Source organism: Salvia miltiorrhiza, chromosome 1, assembly GCF_028751815.1.
Source record: "Salvia miltiorrhiza cultivar Shanhuang (shh) chromosome 1, IMPLAD_Smil_shh, whole genome shotgun sequence".
Lineage (NCBI taxonomy): Eukaryota > Viridiplantae > Streptophyta > Magnoliopsida > Lamiales > Lamiaceae > Salvia > Salvia miltiorrhiza.
In genome coordinates, this window is record NC_080387.1 from 63,749,801 (window position 1) to 63,767,255 (window position 17,455).

Here is a 17,455-nt window from a genome sequence, read left to right on the forward strand (position 1 = left end):
GAATTCACAACTAAAAATAATGCTAGTCGTGAATTTAAGTTTTAAAGCTTGAATTCACGACTAACAATATTTCTAGTTGTGAATTCATTTAAAACTTGAATTCAAGACTAATACTATTTATAGTTGTGAATTCACGACTAATATTATTTATGGTTGTGAATTCACTTTTTAAAACTTGAATTCACGACTAACACTATTTTTAGTTGTGAATTCAAACTTTAAAACTTGAATTCACAAGCAATACTAGTTATTCAGTTGTGAATTCGATTTTTAAAGCTTGAATTCACAACTAAAATCAATGATAGTTGTGAATTCGCGGGCAATTTTTAAATTTTTATATGCAAGGGTAAAATGGTAAGTGTGTGTGTGTGTGTTTTTTTAATCTCAGTGAGTAATTTTTAAATTTACTATTCCAACCCACTCGATAGATATTGTTTCGCTAAATCATTTGCAAAAGTATTTTCTAAAACCATTTTTTTAATTATAATCAATACATATTATAAAAGAGTCTTATTGTATGTTTATTATGTACCCTAATATTTAAGGCTATTCTCCGGTAAATACACAAACTTTATTGGTTTTTTGTTTACACAAATTATGCTGTATTTGATCATTGTCCAGCTCTTTCGCAGTTTTTAACTGTTTCCAATTGAATTTATTTAGATTGAATCATGTATTCTGGCCTTCACGTCAATAATAAATTAGAGTTTTTCTTTATCGGTGTCAAAAATCAGAAAATACGTTATGTACGTATATTTGTGAGCAGAAAATAAAAGTCATGTTATTTTAAGGGTAATAATAATAATAATAATAATAATAATAATAATAATAATAATAATAATAATAATAATAATAATAATATATTATTATTATTATTATTATTATTATTATTATTATTATTATTATTATTATTATTATTATTATTATTATGTCGCTCTAATCACAATTTTAAATAAATTTGAACTTTTCAAAATTATTCAATATTTATGTCGATGATACTGATTTATGCCTAATTGTTCTAATTTTAGGGGTTTGCATGTGCATATTTTAAGTTAAATCTTCTGGAAATTGGTGCGTTTTATGGTGTATTTTATGCTTTGCAGGAGATTTAGGATTTTGAGATAAAGAGTGCAAATGTTGGAGAAGTTTGGGCTAAGAATTACGTTTTTGTGCATACTCTGGCGTGTCAGAGAAGCGAAGCCCCGCGCTGCAGAGAAATCCAATCGCCATAGGAATCAATAGTCAGCGCAGCGGGGAGAAAAGTCAAAGCCAACAAAGTCATCGCAGCGAAGTCTCACCAGAGAAATCATTTCGCTGCTGGAATTATAAGCGTCAGAGGAATCGAATGCCAGAGGAATCATAAGCGCCAGCGGAATCGCCAGTCAGAGAAACCGAGAGCCAGAGCGGAAGCCGTTTCGCTGGCAAGAGCCGCGATTTCCGCCAGGGTGGAGCTTATTTCCAGAGCGCGCGTCACAGCTGGAGAGTTGCCTTATTTTGCATGATTCTATTGCCTTTAGAGTTCTACTTTGCATGGCAACTTCCATGGTGATCCAGAAGGATTTGAAGTCTATAAATAGGGCCATACTTTTCATTGTAACAATCATCCCTTGCCCTAGTTTTAGACGCCATCTTTGCGATCTGTTGGCATCCGAAGCTTAGGAATTTACTTGCTTTCGTAGTTGTCGATTTTAATTGTTAGGTTTCAATTTAGTTTTGTTTAAGTGTTAATTCTTGGATTGTGATTGAGTGACACAATGACACGTTCAAGACGTTTACGGTATTTCGTATTTCAATTCAATTTATTTCGCTTAATCATGTTTACGTTTTTCGTTCAAGTTCATGCTTTCTTTTTAATTATGCAATTTAAATTATGCACTTTAGTTTCACGCCTAGATTAGAAGTCTTTAAATTTACAAGTATTTAATTTCTTAAGTTAGGTTTAATTTGAGTTGTTTAAATTCTTGCCTAGGTTAAGTTTAAATTCAAGTCAAGTTTAATTTAAGTTTAAGTTTAAGTTTCAGTTTTTAAATTCAAACTCTTTACTGTTTTTCCTGCGATACAATTAGAAGCCCTTAAAGACTTTCCTTGAGAGATGACACTGTGTCAGCTTACCATCACTAGAATGTCCTTGTCCAATTGCAAGTCAAACTAGATGTGTTTCTAGTTGAGTCAGATACTTTTGAGTACACTCAAATAGCTGAAGCTCCAATATGATTATATGTCTATGCTTTGAGCTCAAGTTAGTCTCGTTTATGTTGATAAAAAAAAATGTAATTGTTTACAAATTGATTTAAAACAGCTTATAAGCTTAATTAATAATTAAATTTTAAATAATTCTCATGCTTAACTATGATGCCCAGTTTGATAGCTAATTGAGAGAAAGAGTGATTAATAAAACTTAGTTAAAATAATATGCATTGGGTGAGAATAATAATGTATTTTAGTGTTTGATAGATCAAGATTAAAATCTAGATAACATGAATTAGTTGTTTGATAGATCAAGATTAAAATTTAGATTAAATAATCAAAGGTAAAAAATTACTATTTTAACCTTATATTAAATTAATTATTAAATTGAAAAAAAAAGAAAAATCTATTACAGTAATTCCTATCACCAGCAATTCCAATCTTCTTCTTCCCCGCGCCCATTGCCTCCAGCCTCCCCCAGCGCTGGCGTGCCTCCCCAATCACAGCGTCGTCGTCGCCCATCCTACCCCAGCAAAGATCCAGAGTTTAGGCTCGATTTCTGCGTACGCGATAGCAACCTTACCCACCCCTGCGCGCCGCCCCTGCCTCCCCAACCACGGCGCCGATCCAACCACAGCGTCGTTCCTCAGCGTCTAGCACCCCAATTTCCCAGATCTGCTTGAATACATAAAACCAGATTGGTGAAAAACTCAGAAGCTAGAAGTTTCTGTGCAGGCGAGAAAATGGTACTGAAATTGGGCGCAAAAGGTGAAGAACTCAGACACCTGCGCTCTCTTCCTTGCGCTTTTCACAAACCAGATTGGGAGGGATTTGAAAATGGTATTGAAATTGAAATGAATTGAGGGACAATTTCGAGAACCAGAATTATAATCTATAACACTGTAGGAGACGAGATTGCTGATCTGGTGGGGAGCGGTGGATCAATTGTCTAATTGGAACAGTGAAATAACTGCGGGCTTGGTCATAATTGCGGGCTTGGCTTATTATTAGTTGCTGGCATCAAACAATTGGATTGGGCTAGAAATATAACTTATCTTGCCCAATTTCCCCTATCAAACACGCCCTGAAAGTTTAATTTAAGAAAACTCGAATTCAACTTGAATATAAGTGCCAATAAGGCTTAGCTAGAGCTAGCTAAGCTGAAGCATCCAAATTAATACTCTCCTTTGTGAGAGACATATGTATATATGAATGAATGCATTTGGTCTGAAAATTAATTATGCATTTATGCAGTATAACTTCGACCTCAAAAGTATATTCTTTTAATTAATAAATAGCTGATTATATATATAGTTGTCGATGAAATTCGGTCTTAACTTGTCTTCTTTCTAAACATTATTCGCTGAGTTGTCTCCTTCAGATTAGATGAACGGCTCCTACTTGAAGCTCATAGTCGTACTCGTATAGCTGATAGCTCAGTGCAAATTTGTTCTTTCCCCACTTTAAACTTAACATCAAATTGATTATATATTTAATTTCCAGGAGAACTAGTCTAGGTAGGTTGAACAGAAACTACAAAACATAATTAGGGTAATAGCAAACAAAGAAATTCATTCAATATCTTTCAGTTTATTATTCAACGAGGAAGTGTTAACATTTTTTAATTAAATAAGCAATTATCATGCAGATTTGATTGAACATAAGATCTCTCACAAAAGAAAGTCTTTGAGTGTCTCAATTTTGTCACTTGAGTTATACAGCTTATTGGCATAAAGTGTTTACATTCAGTGTTACGATGAATTGATAAGATATAGAATTCATTATTTGAAGGATAAGATGACCAAGCAAGTGTAAAAATAATTAATTCATTTATAAACTAAATGATAGATTTATCCTACTTAAAAGTAAACACCCCTTAAAAGATTAAAAATTCAACTCCAGCTCAAATATAAGAAGTAATCGAATTCATTAAATTTGTATTTGGCTCGTTTAAAAACCCAGTTACAATAAATTTTAATAAAAATTGCAATTAATTGCAGCAAATAACACCATATTTACCATAGTTTAATACAATTAAAACACGACTTAAAATTTTTATTGCAATTACAATATCACATTTTATTTCTTACAAAACATTTAATTAAAACTTAACCACAAATTTTACACTCAGTTGTAAATAATGATGGAACAAATTAAGCTGGCCGGCGAAATTGAAGTGCAAAAGGATCACGTATCTATCGATCAAACGCATGACAGTTTTCTATCAAAGATAGAGATAGAATACATAGTTGCGATGAAGACACCGAATGTGTGGATGATATAAAAGTTGAACGATTTTGACAACTTTTGAAATGAAATGTCTCGGCTTTGAAACTGTATCATATGATGCTACACTTCACTTCATTCACTATAATTAACGACTATTCTCTTATCTACACTATACACCATATACCACAACCTATTGATAATTTAATTGGATTTTTGCAATAATTGAAGGTACTATATATCTAACACGTTTCAAATACTCTGCATAAAAAGTTGATGATTATATGATAATGTCTTCAGAATATAATTGCCGATTCAGATATAAATTATTTGCGAAAATGGGAATTCCGTGTCTTCTTGAGGTTTTTGGAAATTAAAATCGTTATATTTAATTTTATTTAATGCAAGTATATATATATGATAAGATATGATGACTGAAAAATGAATAAGATAAAGGGTTAATGGTTGCTTTTACCCATTCTCAAAGATAAAAACAAAAAATACTCACTATAAAAGAAAACTATAAAAATTATTCATTTTGAGTTTGAAAGGACAAAGTTACCTTTACTTAATTTACAAAATTTACTGAAAATCGCGAACTTTGCTCGACATGCTCGACCATTGTGAGTCGAGTATATCAAGCATTAGCGTATTTATGATAGATATATTAATGTTTGACATGCTCGACTTTTGCGAGTCGAGCAATAATGGTAAATACACCAATACTTGACATGCTCAACTATTGCGAGTCGAATCGAGCATTAGTAGTCAAGCATTCTTAAAAATTACACTAATGCTCGACATTTGTCGATTACAAATGTAAATTACACTATGTTTTACATAAGGGTAAAAGTATTTTAAATACGTATATTATATGTTTTTTAAAAGATGAGTATTTATGAGTCTATATCATTTTATCCCTAAAATAAATGTATGCATGTAACATGATTATTATTTTCCCCTTTCTATATAACGAGCTCTATCATTTCCTTATGTTTGTGTACTAGAAACCAAATATTTATTTATTTTGTATATTGATCCTTGTATCATCAGTGATGCTAAATAGTCATGATATGGTCACCTATAAATTAGTAAAGTTAAAAAAATTAATTTATTTAATTTATTTTTTAAAATAAAAATAAGATTTAATTATTTTATTGTATTGTTCTAGTTATTTTTCTATATTTTTTTGTAACTTTTTTAAAAAAGTAAAAAAAGCAAAAAAAGTTTTAAAAAAATATGTTCAATATAGAAAATACAGTAAAATAATTAAATTCTATTTATATTTAAAAAAATAAACAAATTAAAAAATTCTCTATTAAATTAATATATGGATAGTCACATTACAATGTGACTGTATATATTAATTATTGTATCATATTATATTATATTTATATCTTTCTGTATTAAATATTAATCGAATTAGCGGCAATTTGTCGCTAGATAGTCGGCATCTCTTCTTGTTTTTCATAGTGCGACGTCAATTTAACAACTTTAACCTTCCAACCGCCCATTGACTCAAAACGCCATAATCACTACCTAATTACTTAAATTGTTCAGACTAATAATTTAACTTTTTTTTTAAAAATTAATAATACTATAAAGGGTTAAGTACCAAATCCCCCAAACGTTAGGGCCCCTATCGCGTATAGGACCCTATAGTCAGGGTAAGCGCTGTTTACTACCTCAACGTGGCTAAACCTAAGCAAACCCCCCCCCCGCGTTTTAACGGTCCCAAACGCCGTTATTTATTTATTTTTTTTAATGAAGGTGGGCCCCATTTCACACGTCACTACCACCAACCTTCTCCCCCCATCCCCGCCGCTGCCGCCACCAGACATGTTCTTCCCCAACTGTTCGCTAATATTTTCACCACGCCGCAAGTATACAGTGTAGTTGCAATATAGGGAAGCAAAGTCGTATTCCACAAGGATTAGTAGTCAAATTCTAGTGATTACCTTAAGTCATTATGCTAGAGCTATTTAGACTAAACAAGGAGGTGAGTGGTTTGATTAACTAACAAATTCAAAGACAAAATAAGAACAATCAAACAAAGTGGATTAATTAAGTGATGAAGGTGGTTTAGGGATTATGCATCGATGGATTAGCAATGGACTTCAAATTAGCTCAATATTAGTCTTGATATTCCTATTTATCTAGAGTGATCTCCCCACTAGTTCTAGCCCCCTCCCGGACGACTAAAACGGTAGATTACGGGTCATAGTTGCCATCCCCGGTCAACTTCTAACCTATAACTCCCAAAAGCACAAAGGATCGGTAAACTCTCACCCAACTCTCAACCTCCCGGTTTATTGAGTCAATATGTTTCAAGCTCCTAATCTATTATGATTATCCTCTCCCAATTCAAATCACAAATTAGAAATGCATAGAAAGTGACCAACAATCCATACAAGAATTAAAGCTAGGGCTTGAAAAGATAATAACAAGGAAATAATCAAGACATATATTAAACATAATAATCAATCCATCACATAATCAACTAGCCTAATCCCCAAACCAATGGGGGATTTTATCCAAACATGTTCACAAACAACAAACCTAAATCAAAGAAATACATAAATGAAAGAGAGAGTAAGAAGTGACAAATCCTATTAATGAGCTTTCTCCAATCTTCTCTCCTCTTCAATGCATTCAATCTTGGTAAAAAGATGTGGTAATGGAGGCTAGGGTTTGGTGTGGAGGAATTGGGGAAGATGGAAAATGGGTGTGTTTGAGGTTGGGGAAGATGAATAATGTGAGGAAAAGGGGGAGAAAGGGGTTTAAGGGCTGAAAAACCCGACTGGGGCCCACTTGGGGAGGCTCCGCTCTTTTCCCGCGGTCCTGGCCCGCGCCCGCGGCCGGCAAACGTGGGGGAGAGTCAGGGGACCCGCGGTCCCGCCCCGCGGCCGCGGGTGGTGACCGCGGGTGTCTCCTGAGTCGGGAACAGCTGACCCGCGGTCTTACCCCGCGGCCGCGGGTGGTGACCGCGGGGTACTGGGCGTTTTGCACAGTCCGCTCGTTTTGCTCCGTTCTCCCTCGTCCGGACTCGGATTTGGTCGCCGTTTGCGCTCACGGATTCCTCTCGAGACGTACTTCAATCTCATATCTTCAAAATCCTCCAATTAATCATTGATGTTTCCTGAAATTACTCCAAAACTACACCAAGATATCAAATCTTCATAAAACTAAATATTCGGGCACAAACAAGCATTCACAAGCAAAACATGAAGGGAAATGACAACAAAACATGTGGAATTGAGGTACGAAAACCATGTTTGTCAACCCCCCAAACTTAAAGTGTTGTTTGTCCCCAAACGACGAAGAGAAGAGAAATAAAAGTAAACAAACATGTGAGCATGAATTGGTGTCATTTCAAGGGCTTCAAATTTTACAAAAAATCTTTCAAAAGTGCATCACAAGTAGAAATGCATTCCAAGAAGTCACAAGTGATAATGAGTTCAATATTATAACCTCCAAGCTTGAATCCTAACAAAGTGGATGTTTCAATGACGCACTCAACTCTCAAGTGTTTAGAATGGACGTATTTGCACTCAAATTGAAACAAGTATGCAATCTACCATAAGCTTGCCATTTATCCTAACTCTCTATACTTCAATGTGTTACAAATAAAGATCAAAAAGGGCTTCTATTTAGGTTGCAATGAGAGCTCTTTGGTGAGGTGAGGTGAGGTGTTTATAGGCAAAGTGACTCATATCCCATACAATTCCCAAATTGAATATGTCATATTCACCATTGTTCTTTTCTAATCAATCAACCAATATCCCCACTTTTCTTCCTTTTCACCCTATGAATACTTATCAAGACCATGATTCAAAAGGCAAATCACTCCCCTTTGTACTATTTTATTCACATGTCTCTTCATTTTTCTTTCTTTTTTCTTTTTGAGCTTATAGGAGACTAGTGATTTTCACTCAATCGAAGTTTGACAAGCAATTTCAATCATTTTCCAACCATTTTCATCAAAGCAACCACTAACACTCTAAGTTCTACCCCTTTATCATTGGTTCATTAAAAGAAAGGCTACAAGGCACGAAAGGGGTAAACTAGGATCAAATGAGAATTTGGACACAATTTGAGTTAAGTGGCTAACAAAGATGGCCTTAAATCACTTCAATATTAACAACACATCTACTTTTATTTTCAAGAAAGGACTCATGGCAAGTTCTAGAGATCAACACACATGCTCAAATGATTTACACTCAAGAACAAAATGAGATTGTAAATGTATGACAATCAAAGGCTCAATTCTTACAAGCTCATTTTCAAGTTCTTGGAGGCAAAACATTTAACTCACTTGTCACAAGTTCAAACTTTTCATGCATAATCCACAAGTGATACACACAATTTTTCCAAGAAACGATTCATATCATAAGCCCAATGACATTCAATCAACATCACAAAGTTTGATACAATTATCCCAAGCAAAACAAAAACAAAAATATCAACCCAACTAACTCTCAAGCTTTCATTTATTCAACAATAACAAAAACAAGACAACAATACTAAAACAAACAAAAACAAGTAAAGCTTAAGATAGATGAGACAACTAATCCATCTCTCCCCTCCCCCCAAACTTATTTCACACAAAGTGAAAATGAGTTTGGAAGAAAAGAGAAGGAGAAGTTGTCTCGGACTCACAAAAAAAACTAACATATAAAAAAAAATAAACCATACAAAAATTAAAGGGTACCTTGTTGGGGTGCCTCCCAACTAGCGCTTAGTTTAACGTCATGAGCTAGACGTCTCCATGATGGTGTTATGGCTCGGGGGTGGTTCCAACGAACACTTCAACTTTTGGTTTCAAGGGCAAAAATGCCTTGATTCTTTCCTTCTCAACCACAAAGGTTCTTTCATCCTTCTTTCTCAATTCAATTGCTCCATTGTTGAAAACCTTGTTGATTTTGAAAGGACCCGTCCATTTTGATCTTGGCTTTTCCGGAGGTAGTGATTGACGGAAGGTGAGGAGAAGGACTTCATCATCGGGTGCAAACTCCCGTTTGTGCATCATCTCGTCATTAGCACTTGTTGTCCTCTCTTTGTAGAGGCTTGACTTCTCAAATGCGTGATACTCATCTAACTCTTTGAGTTGGAGTACACGGTCTTGCCCCATTGGATGTATCTCATTCTCACCAAAGAATGCATACTTCAAGTGTGTGGGGAGAAGCTTCAACTCCAAGCCTTGGGCTTCCTCCTCTTTCCTTTCTCCCTTCAATTTTTCTTTCATGTTGATGCAAGGTTCAATCACTTGCATCAATTTGCATTCCTCCACTCTCATTCTTTCTTCCCCATCTTTGTGCTTGGGAGCTTTGTGGATTGAGAAGGTAACACTCTCATCATTCACTCTCAATGTGAGCTTGCCCTTTGCAACATCAATTAGGGCCCTCCCCGTCGCCAAGAATGGACGTCCAAGGATCAAAGGTACATCCTTGTCCTCAACCATATCCAACACCACAAAATCCACCGGAAAAATGAATTTGTCAACCCTCACCAAGACATCCTCCACTATCCCTTTTGGATATGAAACGGAACGGTCCGCCATTTGCAAAGCAATCGTGGTTGGCTTAATGGTTCCTATTTCAAGCTTGTTGAAGATGGAGAGAGGCATCAAATTTATGCTTGCTCCCAAATCACACAAGGCCTTTCCAAAACGACCATTTCCAACATCACATGGGATAGTAAAGCTCCCGGGATCCTTGATCTTGATGGGTAGCTTCTTTTGAAGAATGGCACAACATTCTTCGGTGAGGTTGACCGTCTCAAATTCTTCTAATTTCTTCTTCTTGGATAGAACTTCCTTGAGAAATTTTGCATACTTGGGCATTTGTTGCAAAGCTTCAACAAGGGGGATGTTGATGTGTACCTTTCGAAAGATCTCAAGGAATTTAGAGAACTCACTCTCCACATTTTTCTTTTGAAGTCTTTGAGGGAATGGAATTGGTGGGCAATAAGGTGGTGGTGCCTTGTACACATCTTTCTCCTTCTCCTTATCGCCTTGCATTTTTGAGGAAATGTTCTCATCATTGTTCTTGACTTCCGGAGGTATCTTGGACTCTTCAAGTATCTTCCCACTTCTTATAGTGATAGCCTTGCAATGTTCTTTTGGATTCACAACGGTGTTACTCGGAAATTGCCCCTTTTGATGTTGGTTGCTTAAGGATTCGGCAATTTGTTCCACTTTCATCTCAAGCATTTTCAATTGGGTTGCTTGAGCCTCTAACCTTTCATCGGTTCTCGTCATGTGGGCTTGAGTGGCCGTTATGAATTTCATTAAGATCTCTTCAAGGTCGAGCTTCTTCTCTTCCTTGATCATGCCATCACTCACCGCAAATCCGGGCGGTGGTTGCAAGAAGTTATTGGGATTACCATAGGAAAGATTCGGGTGACGATTTACTTGAAACCCTTGATTGTATTGCCCTTGTCCTTGATAGCCACCTTGTTGTTGGGGCCGGAAGTTCCCATAGCCTCGGTTGTTGTTGTTGTTGATGTAGTTCACATCCTCAAAGCTAGTTTGTTCTTCAACCACGGGTTCTACTCTTGATATTGACATAGCATCAATCTTGCTATTCATAGCGGTCAATTGAGCCGTCAAAAGAGCTATTGGATCCGAGCTTGTTGTAGCCGCCACCTTCTTCAAAATAGTCCTCTCCCCCGGAAATTGGTAGCTATTTGAGGCTAAATTTTCAATGATGTGAGCGGCCTCCTCGTGGCTCTTCTCCAACAATGCTCCATTGGCCGATGCATTCATGTCTCTTTGCATCTCACCACTACACCCGGTATAGAATGAGCAAATAATGGTGTTTTGATCCAAACCATGGTTGGGACACTTCCTTATCATCTCTTTGAATCTCTCCCAAGCTTCATAGAAGGTCTCTCCATCGAATTGATGAAATTGGACAATGTCCTTCTTCATCTTCATTGTCTTACTTGGAGGGAAGAACTTGATAAGGAACTTTTGAGCCATTTTCTCCCATGTAGTGATGGAACCAATCTCCAAAGATTGATACCACGTCTTGGCTATGCCCCTTAGTGAGAAGGGAAAGAGTCGGAGTCGAATGGCATCCTCCGGGACTCCATTTATCTTGATAGTATCGCATATCTCCAAGAAATTGCCGAGATGTCCATTCGGGTCATCTTGAGAAAGACCGGCAAATTGATTTTGTTGCACCATGTTGATGAGACTCGCCTTGAGTTCAAAATTGTTGGCATTGATTCTTGGGGCATGCACTCCCCCTTGTTGGACCACGGGTTGGAACATATTGCTAATAGGTGGTGGTGGTGGTGCATTCCTTCGAGCCTCTTGCTCATTGATACGCCCTTGCATAGCCTCCAATTGTCTTTGGAGTTGGAGGATCAATTCTTGATTTTCCATCATGTTTCCCTCCATTTCTTTCTCTCTTCTTGCTCTTGCTTTGTTGTGTCGGCAAAATGCTTCAACCTCAAGGTTAATGGGTATAAGAGGTGCACCCTTAGACCTTGTGTTCATACACTACCTACCAACCAAAAAGAAACAAAGAGTCAAGACACAATCTTAAAATTGAAAATAAAAATAAAGCAAGTAAAATGTCCAAAGTAGTTAAGCACAATGATTCAAAATATCACAAGTAATCAAACTAAACTAATCCCCGGCAACGGCGCCAAAAACTTGTTCGCTAATATTTTCACCACGCCGCAAGTATACGGTGTAGTTGCAATATAGGGAAGCAAGGTCGTATTCCACAAGGATTAGTAGTCAAATTCTAGTGATTACCTTAAGTCATTATGCTAGAGCTATTTAGACTAAACAAGGAGGTGAGTGGTTTGATTAACTAACAAATTCAAAGACAAAATAAGAACAATCAAACAAAGTGGATTAATTAAGTGATGAAGGTGGTTTAGGGATTAGGCATCGATGGATTAGCAATGGACTTCAAATTAGCTCAATATTAGTCTTGATATTCCTATTTATCTAGAGTGATCTCCCCACTAGTTCTAGCCCCCTCCCGGACGACTAAAACGGTAGATTACGGGTCATAGTTGCCGTCCCCGGTCAACTTCTAACCTATAACTCCCAAAAGCACAAAGGATCGGTAAACTCTCACCCAACTCTCAACCTCCCGGTTTATTGAGTCAATATGTTTCAAGCTCCTAATCTATTATGATTATCCTCTCCCAATTCAAATCACAAATTAGAAATGCATAGAAAGTGACCAACAATCCATACAAGAATTAAAGCTAGGGCTTGAAAAGATAATAACAAGGAAATAATCAAGACATATATTAAACATAATAATCAATCCATCACATAATCAACTAGCCTAATCCCCAAACCAATGGGGGATTTTATCCAAACATGTTCACAAACAACAAACCTAAATCAAAGAAATACATAAATGAAAGAGAGAGTAAGAAGTGACAAATCCTATTAATGAGCTTTCTCCAATCTTCTCTCCTCTTCAATGCATTCAATCTTGGTAAAAAGATGTGGTAATGGAGGCTAGGGTTTGGTGTGGAGGAATTGGGGAAGATGGAAAATGGGTGTGTTTGAGGTTGGGGAAGATGAATAATGTGAGGAAAAGGGGGAGAAAGGGGTTTAAGGGCTGAAAAACCCGACTGGGGCCCACTTGGGGAGGCTCCGCTCTTTTCCCGCGGTCCTGGCCCGCGCCCGCGGCCGGCAAACGTGGGGGAGAGTCAGGGGACCCGCGGTCCCGCCCCGCGGCCGCGGGTGGTGACCGCGGGTGTCTCCTGAGTCGGGAACAGCTGACCCGCGGTCTTACCCCGCGGCCGCGGGTGGTGACCGCGGGGTACTGGGTGTTTTGCACAGTCCGCTCGTTTTGCTCCGTTCTCCCTCGTCCGGACTCGGATTTGGTCGCCGTTTGCGCTCACGGATTCCTCTCGAGACGTACTTCAATCTCATATCTTCAAAATCCTCCAATTAATCATTGATGTTTCCTGAAATTACTCCAAAACTACACCAAGATATCAAATCTTCATAAAACTAAATATTCGGGCACAAACAAGCATTCACAAGCAAAACATGAAGGGAAATGACAACAAAACATGTGGAATTGAGGTACGAAAACCATGTTTGTCACCAACCTCCGCTGCCGCTTCCCCCGCCACTGCCAGTCATGCCTTTCACCGCCGCTCATCGGACTCTTCACAATTCGAGAGACAAACAAACCATGAGAACAGATTCACCCAAAGACTCACGTTTCAATAAAATTTGAAAACAACTCAAGATTCAATTTTTTTTAAATCTGAAATTCCTTTACTTATCTTGGTTTGGGTTGTTGAGAGTCGAAGGGTGGGGAGGGTTCCTTTTCGTTTCTGGGGCTGCATGTCCGACTGGGAGAGGCGGCGGCGGCGACTGGGGCTGGGCGAAGGCGAGGCGGCACAGACGCCGGTGGCGACGAGAAGTGGTGCAGGCGTTCGAGGAGTGAGGCAGCAGCCTCTCCTTGACTGCTGTTGCCGAGACCGTGAGGAGAAGAGAGAGATCGAGACACCGCCGAACGGGACGGCGCGGCCGAAGTTCAGACGCCGCCGGTCGCGAAAGAGGACGAAAATGGCAGCAGCGGCGGTCCTCCATGGCCGCTCATTGACTGATATGTGCTGGAGAGAGAGAAGGGTTGAGCTGGCGGTGGCGGGGGAAGCGGCGGCGGAGGTTGGGGATTTGCAGGAGAGAGAAAATGGGGCCACCTTCATTAAAAATAATAATTAAATAACGGCGTTTGGGGCCGTTAAAACAAGGGGGATTTGCTTAGGTTTAGCCACGTTGAGGTAGTAAACAGCGCTTACCCTGACTATAGGGTCCTATATGCGATAGGGGCCCCAACGTTGGGGGGATTTGGTACTTAACCCTACTATAAAATAAAGAAATTTAAAGGTCGCATCACAGAAGACTCGAACCCAAAACCTTTGATTTTGAATATTAACCTCTTGTGGCTTGGTCAATGCGCGCATACAATTTAACTTACTTCTTAACTTTTGCTTCGTGTTTTTAATTAATTATGGCTCCAATATCCCCCGCGTAATCATTATTGTATCAAAGACTGTCGACCATAATTATGTCGAAGAATTTAAGGTTAAATATATTTGAATCTTTATCCCAAACATTAGACGATTTCGCCATTCATGTTGCTTAGCTAAAGAGACTAATAATATTGGAACTTCAGAAATTAATTGTAAATGACAAGATTTCACAATATATTTTTGTTATAACAAAGAGATTTTGTCATCGTATACTCACAAATGAAACAAGATTAATCGAGCCGAACGCAAGTATTATAAAAATTGCTTAATCTTTATTTTCGGATAAGGTTTGATGTTCCATAATTTTATGTGTATCATTATATCTCACTAATATATCTATTATTTTAGTAATATTTTTTTATAAAATAAACTTTATTACAATATTATAAATTATTAACTAATAAATAATTATATATACTATTTAGATGAGATAAATTCTATTTAGTAATTACAAAATAAAGCTAAGACATATAAAATTGAAATTGAAGAAAAATAGAAAAAGAATGAAGAGCGAAATTTTGAAGTAGCCAAAATGAAGCATAAAACACAATTTATGGTCACTCATTGAAAAAACGTAAAATTTGGCATATTTTAACGATTTCGGACGTTTTTACTCTTAATTAGACGGATTGGGTAGGATTAGGCACGCGAGTCACGTGTCGGTTCATGTTAGACACTTATGACACTATTAGTGCCATAAGTGCCAAAATTTTACTTGGTTTTATTTTGGATTTTCATTCGCACTTATGGCACTAATAGTGCCATAAATAGGACTGTAAATTCGGGTATCCGCGGGTACCCTACCCGCAAAATGCGGGTACCCGCGGGACAAAAACCGCCCAAAACCCCACCCTCACCCGACCTCCTGCATGCTGCGGGTACCCGAATACCCGCAGCGGATACCCGCGGCGGGTATGAGGGTACCCTCACAGTCCCGCAATATTTTTTTTATTGTAATTTTGCGGGTTTTTGGTCCCGCGGGAGGGTATTTTGTCCCGCATTTCACAAAAAAATTTGAAAATATTCTTTCTATTTCATCGATTATCCATAAAACCTGTGACGAATAAATAATAAATAAACAGCAGACAAACAAGCACAACGATCAAAATTCAAGTTCAAACGCTAAATCAAAGATCAATCCAACAGTCTAATAAATACGAAGTCAATAATAAAGTAATAGTCCTAGAGGTAGTTTCAAAATGAAATTAATAGTGTAGAAAGTCACGAAATAAAATTAGGGCTTGGAGTTTTTGGGAGTTAATTCCTAAAATTCCTAAATAAAATTATTTAATTTTAATTTTTTAATATTATTTGCGGGTAATGCGGGTACCCGTGGGTACCCTCTACCCGCGATTTTTGAGGATATGATACCCGCACCCGACCCTCCTCTTTAAATTTGCGGGTATCGGGACGGGTGAGAGTATACCCGATACCCGCAACCCGATTTTACAGCTCTAGCCATAAGTGCCAACGAAAATTCAAAATAAAACCAAGTAAAATGGTCATTTTGGCACTAATAGTGCCAAGGGAAATCCAAAATAAAACCAAGTAAAATCTTGGCATTTATGGCACTAATAGTGCCATAAGTGACAACGGAAATTCAAAATAAAACCAAGTAAAATTTTAGCACTTATGACACTAATGGACGTGCAACACAAATACATAAACAACATCAATAGAATCAAGAAATCATGATGTGAAGAAGATGAAACACATGAAACAAACAAACAAACAAAAAACCCTAAATGGATAATCTAAACCCTACGGAGAAGTGTTTAAAATTGTCCTTTTGGCACTTATGACACTAGTAGTGCCATAAGTGTCATACGTGCAACACAAATATAGAAACAACAACAATAGAATGAAGAAATCGTGATGTGGAGAAGATGAAGCACATGAAAGAGATTCGTTGAAAGCGGCAAGAGAGAGAGAGAGGAGACGAGAATCGCCTCTATTCGTTGACGGGGAAGAATCACGCGTACGGCATGGCTACGAAATTGGAATCGGAGCGAGAGAGAGGTAAAATTGGCTCTCTTCATCGACGACAGCGAGAGAGAGAGAGAGAGAGAGAGAGAGAGAGAGAGAGAGAGAGAGAGAGAATAACGTGTTGTGTGGCATCTCTTCGTCGACGGGGGAGAATCACGCGTACGGCATGGCTACGAAATTGGAATCAGAGTGAGAGAGAGAGAGGTAGAATTGGCTCTCTTCATCAACGGGAGCGAGAGAGAGAGAGCAACGAGAGAGATTGGGCTGGATCCGACGGGTAAAAAGGGCATATTAGGTATACCGCCTAATTAATGGCCAGTTTTGTTGTTTGAAGATTAGGGGCCAAAATTTGATTTTCGATCTTGATTATGGCCAGCCAACTACATTATTTCAAAAATGAAAGTGAAACATTAAATGTGATACACTAAAGGGGGTGTATTCGTTCAGGAATTCCTGGATTTTAAAAATCTACAGATTTCACACAAATTCTTCATGTATTTTGAAATTCTAAACAAAATCTGTACAGATTTTGAATGAATTTTAACAAGAATTTAACGTGATTTTTACGGATTTGAAATATACCATCCCAGCGCTCGTTGGAGTTAATTGAGCGTTGGGACAGCTCCCAACGATCGCTGGGTTCCAGCGACCGCTGCCTCCCCGTTCCAGCGGCCGTGGCTCCCCGTTCCAGCGACCGCTGCCCTCTCACCATACTGCAGTCTTCACTCGTCATATTCTTGTTCATCTCTCTTCCAAAATTCCCAATGCTTTACCTCACATTCACTGTAAGTCGTCAACCCCACGACTCTGTGCATTGGGTTTTCCGCTATTGCTGACTTGATTGTTTTGGATTTTCTGTTTCCATTAGTTTAAATTCATGGAGCGTTATGAAATCACTGGTTTTTGTTTTGAAGGTGATATAAATTTGATTATTCTGGATTTTCTGTTTCCTCTACCGCCGCTGCTCTCCTCCAATGATCGCTGGGTGCCAGCGGCCGCTGGCTTCTTCGAGCCACGGCCTCTGGAA

At 38.0% G+C, this 17,455-nt stretch overlaps 1 non-coding gene across 1 annotated transcript; it reads left to right on the forward strand.

Annotated features, from left to right (window-relative positions):
* Positions 1-11,240: 11,240 nt before the first annotated feature.
* On the forward strand, positions 11,241-11,347 carry LOC131007372 (small nucleolar RNA R71). Its single transcript, XR_009096074.1, has one exon. It is a non-coding gene; the product is annotated as a small nucleolar RNA R71 (small nucleolar RNA).
* The last annotated feature ends 6,108 nt before the right edge of the window (positions 11,348-17,455 follow it).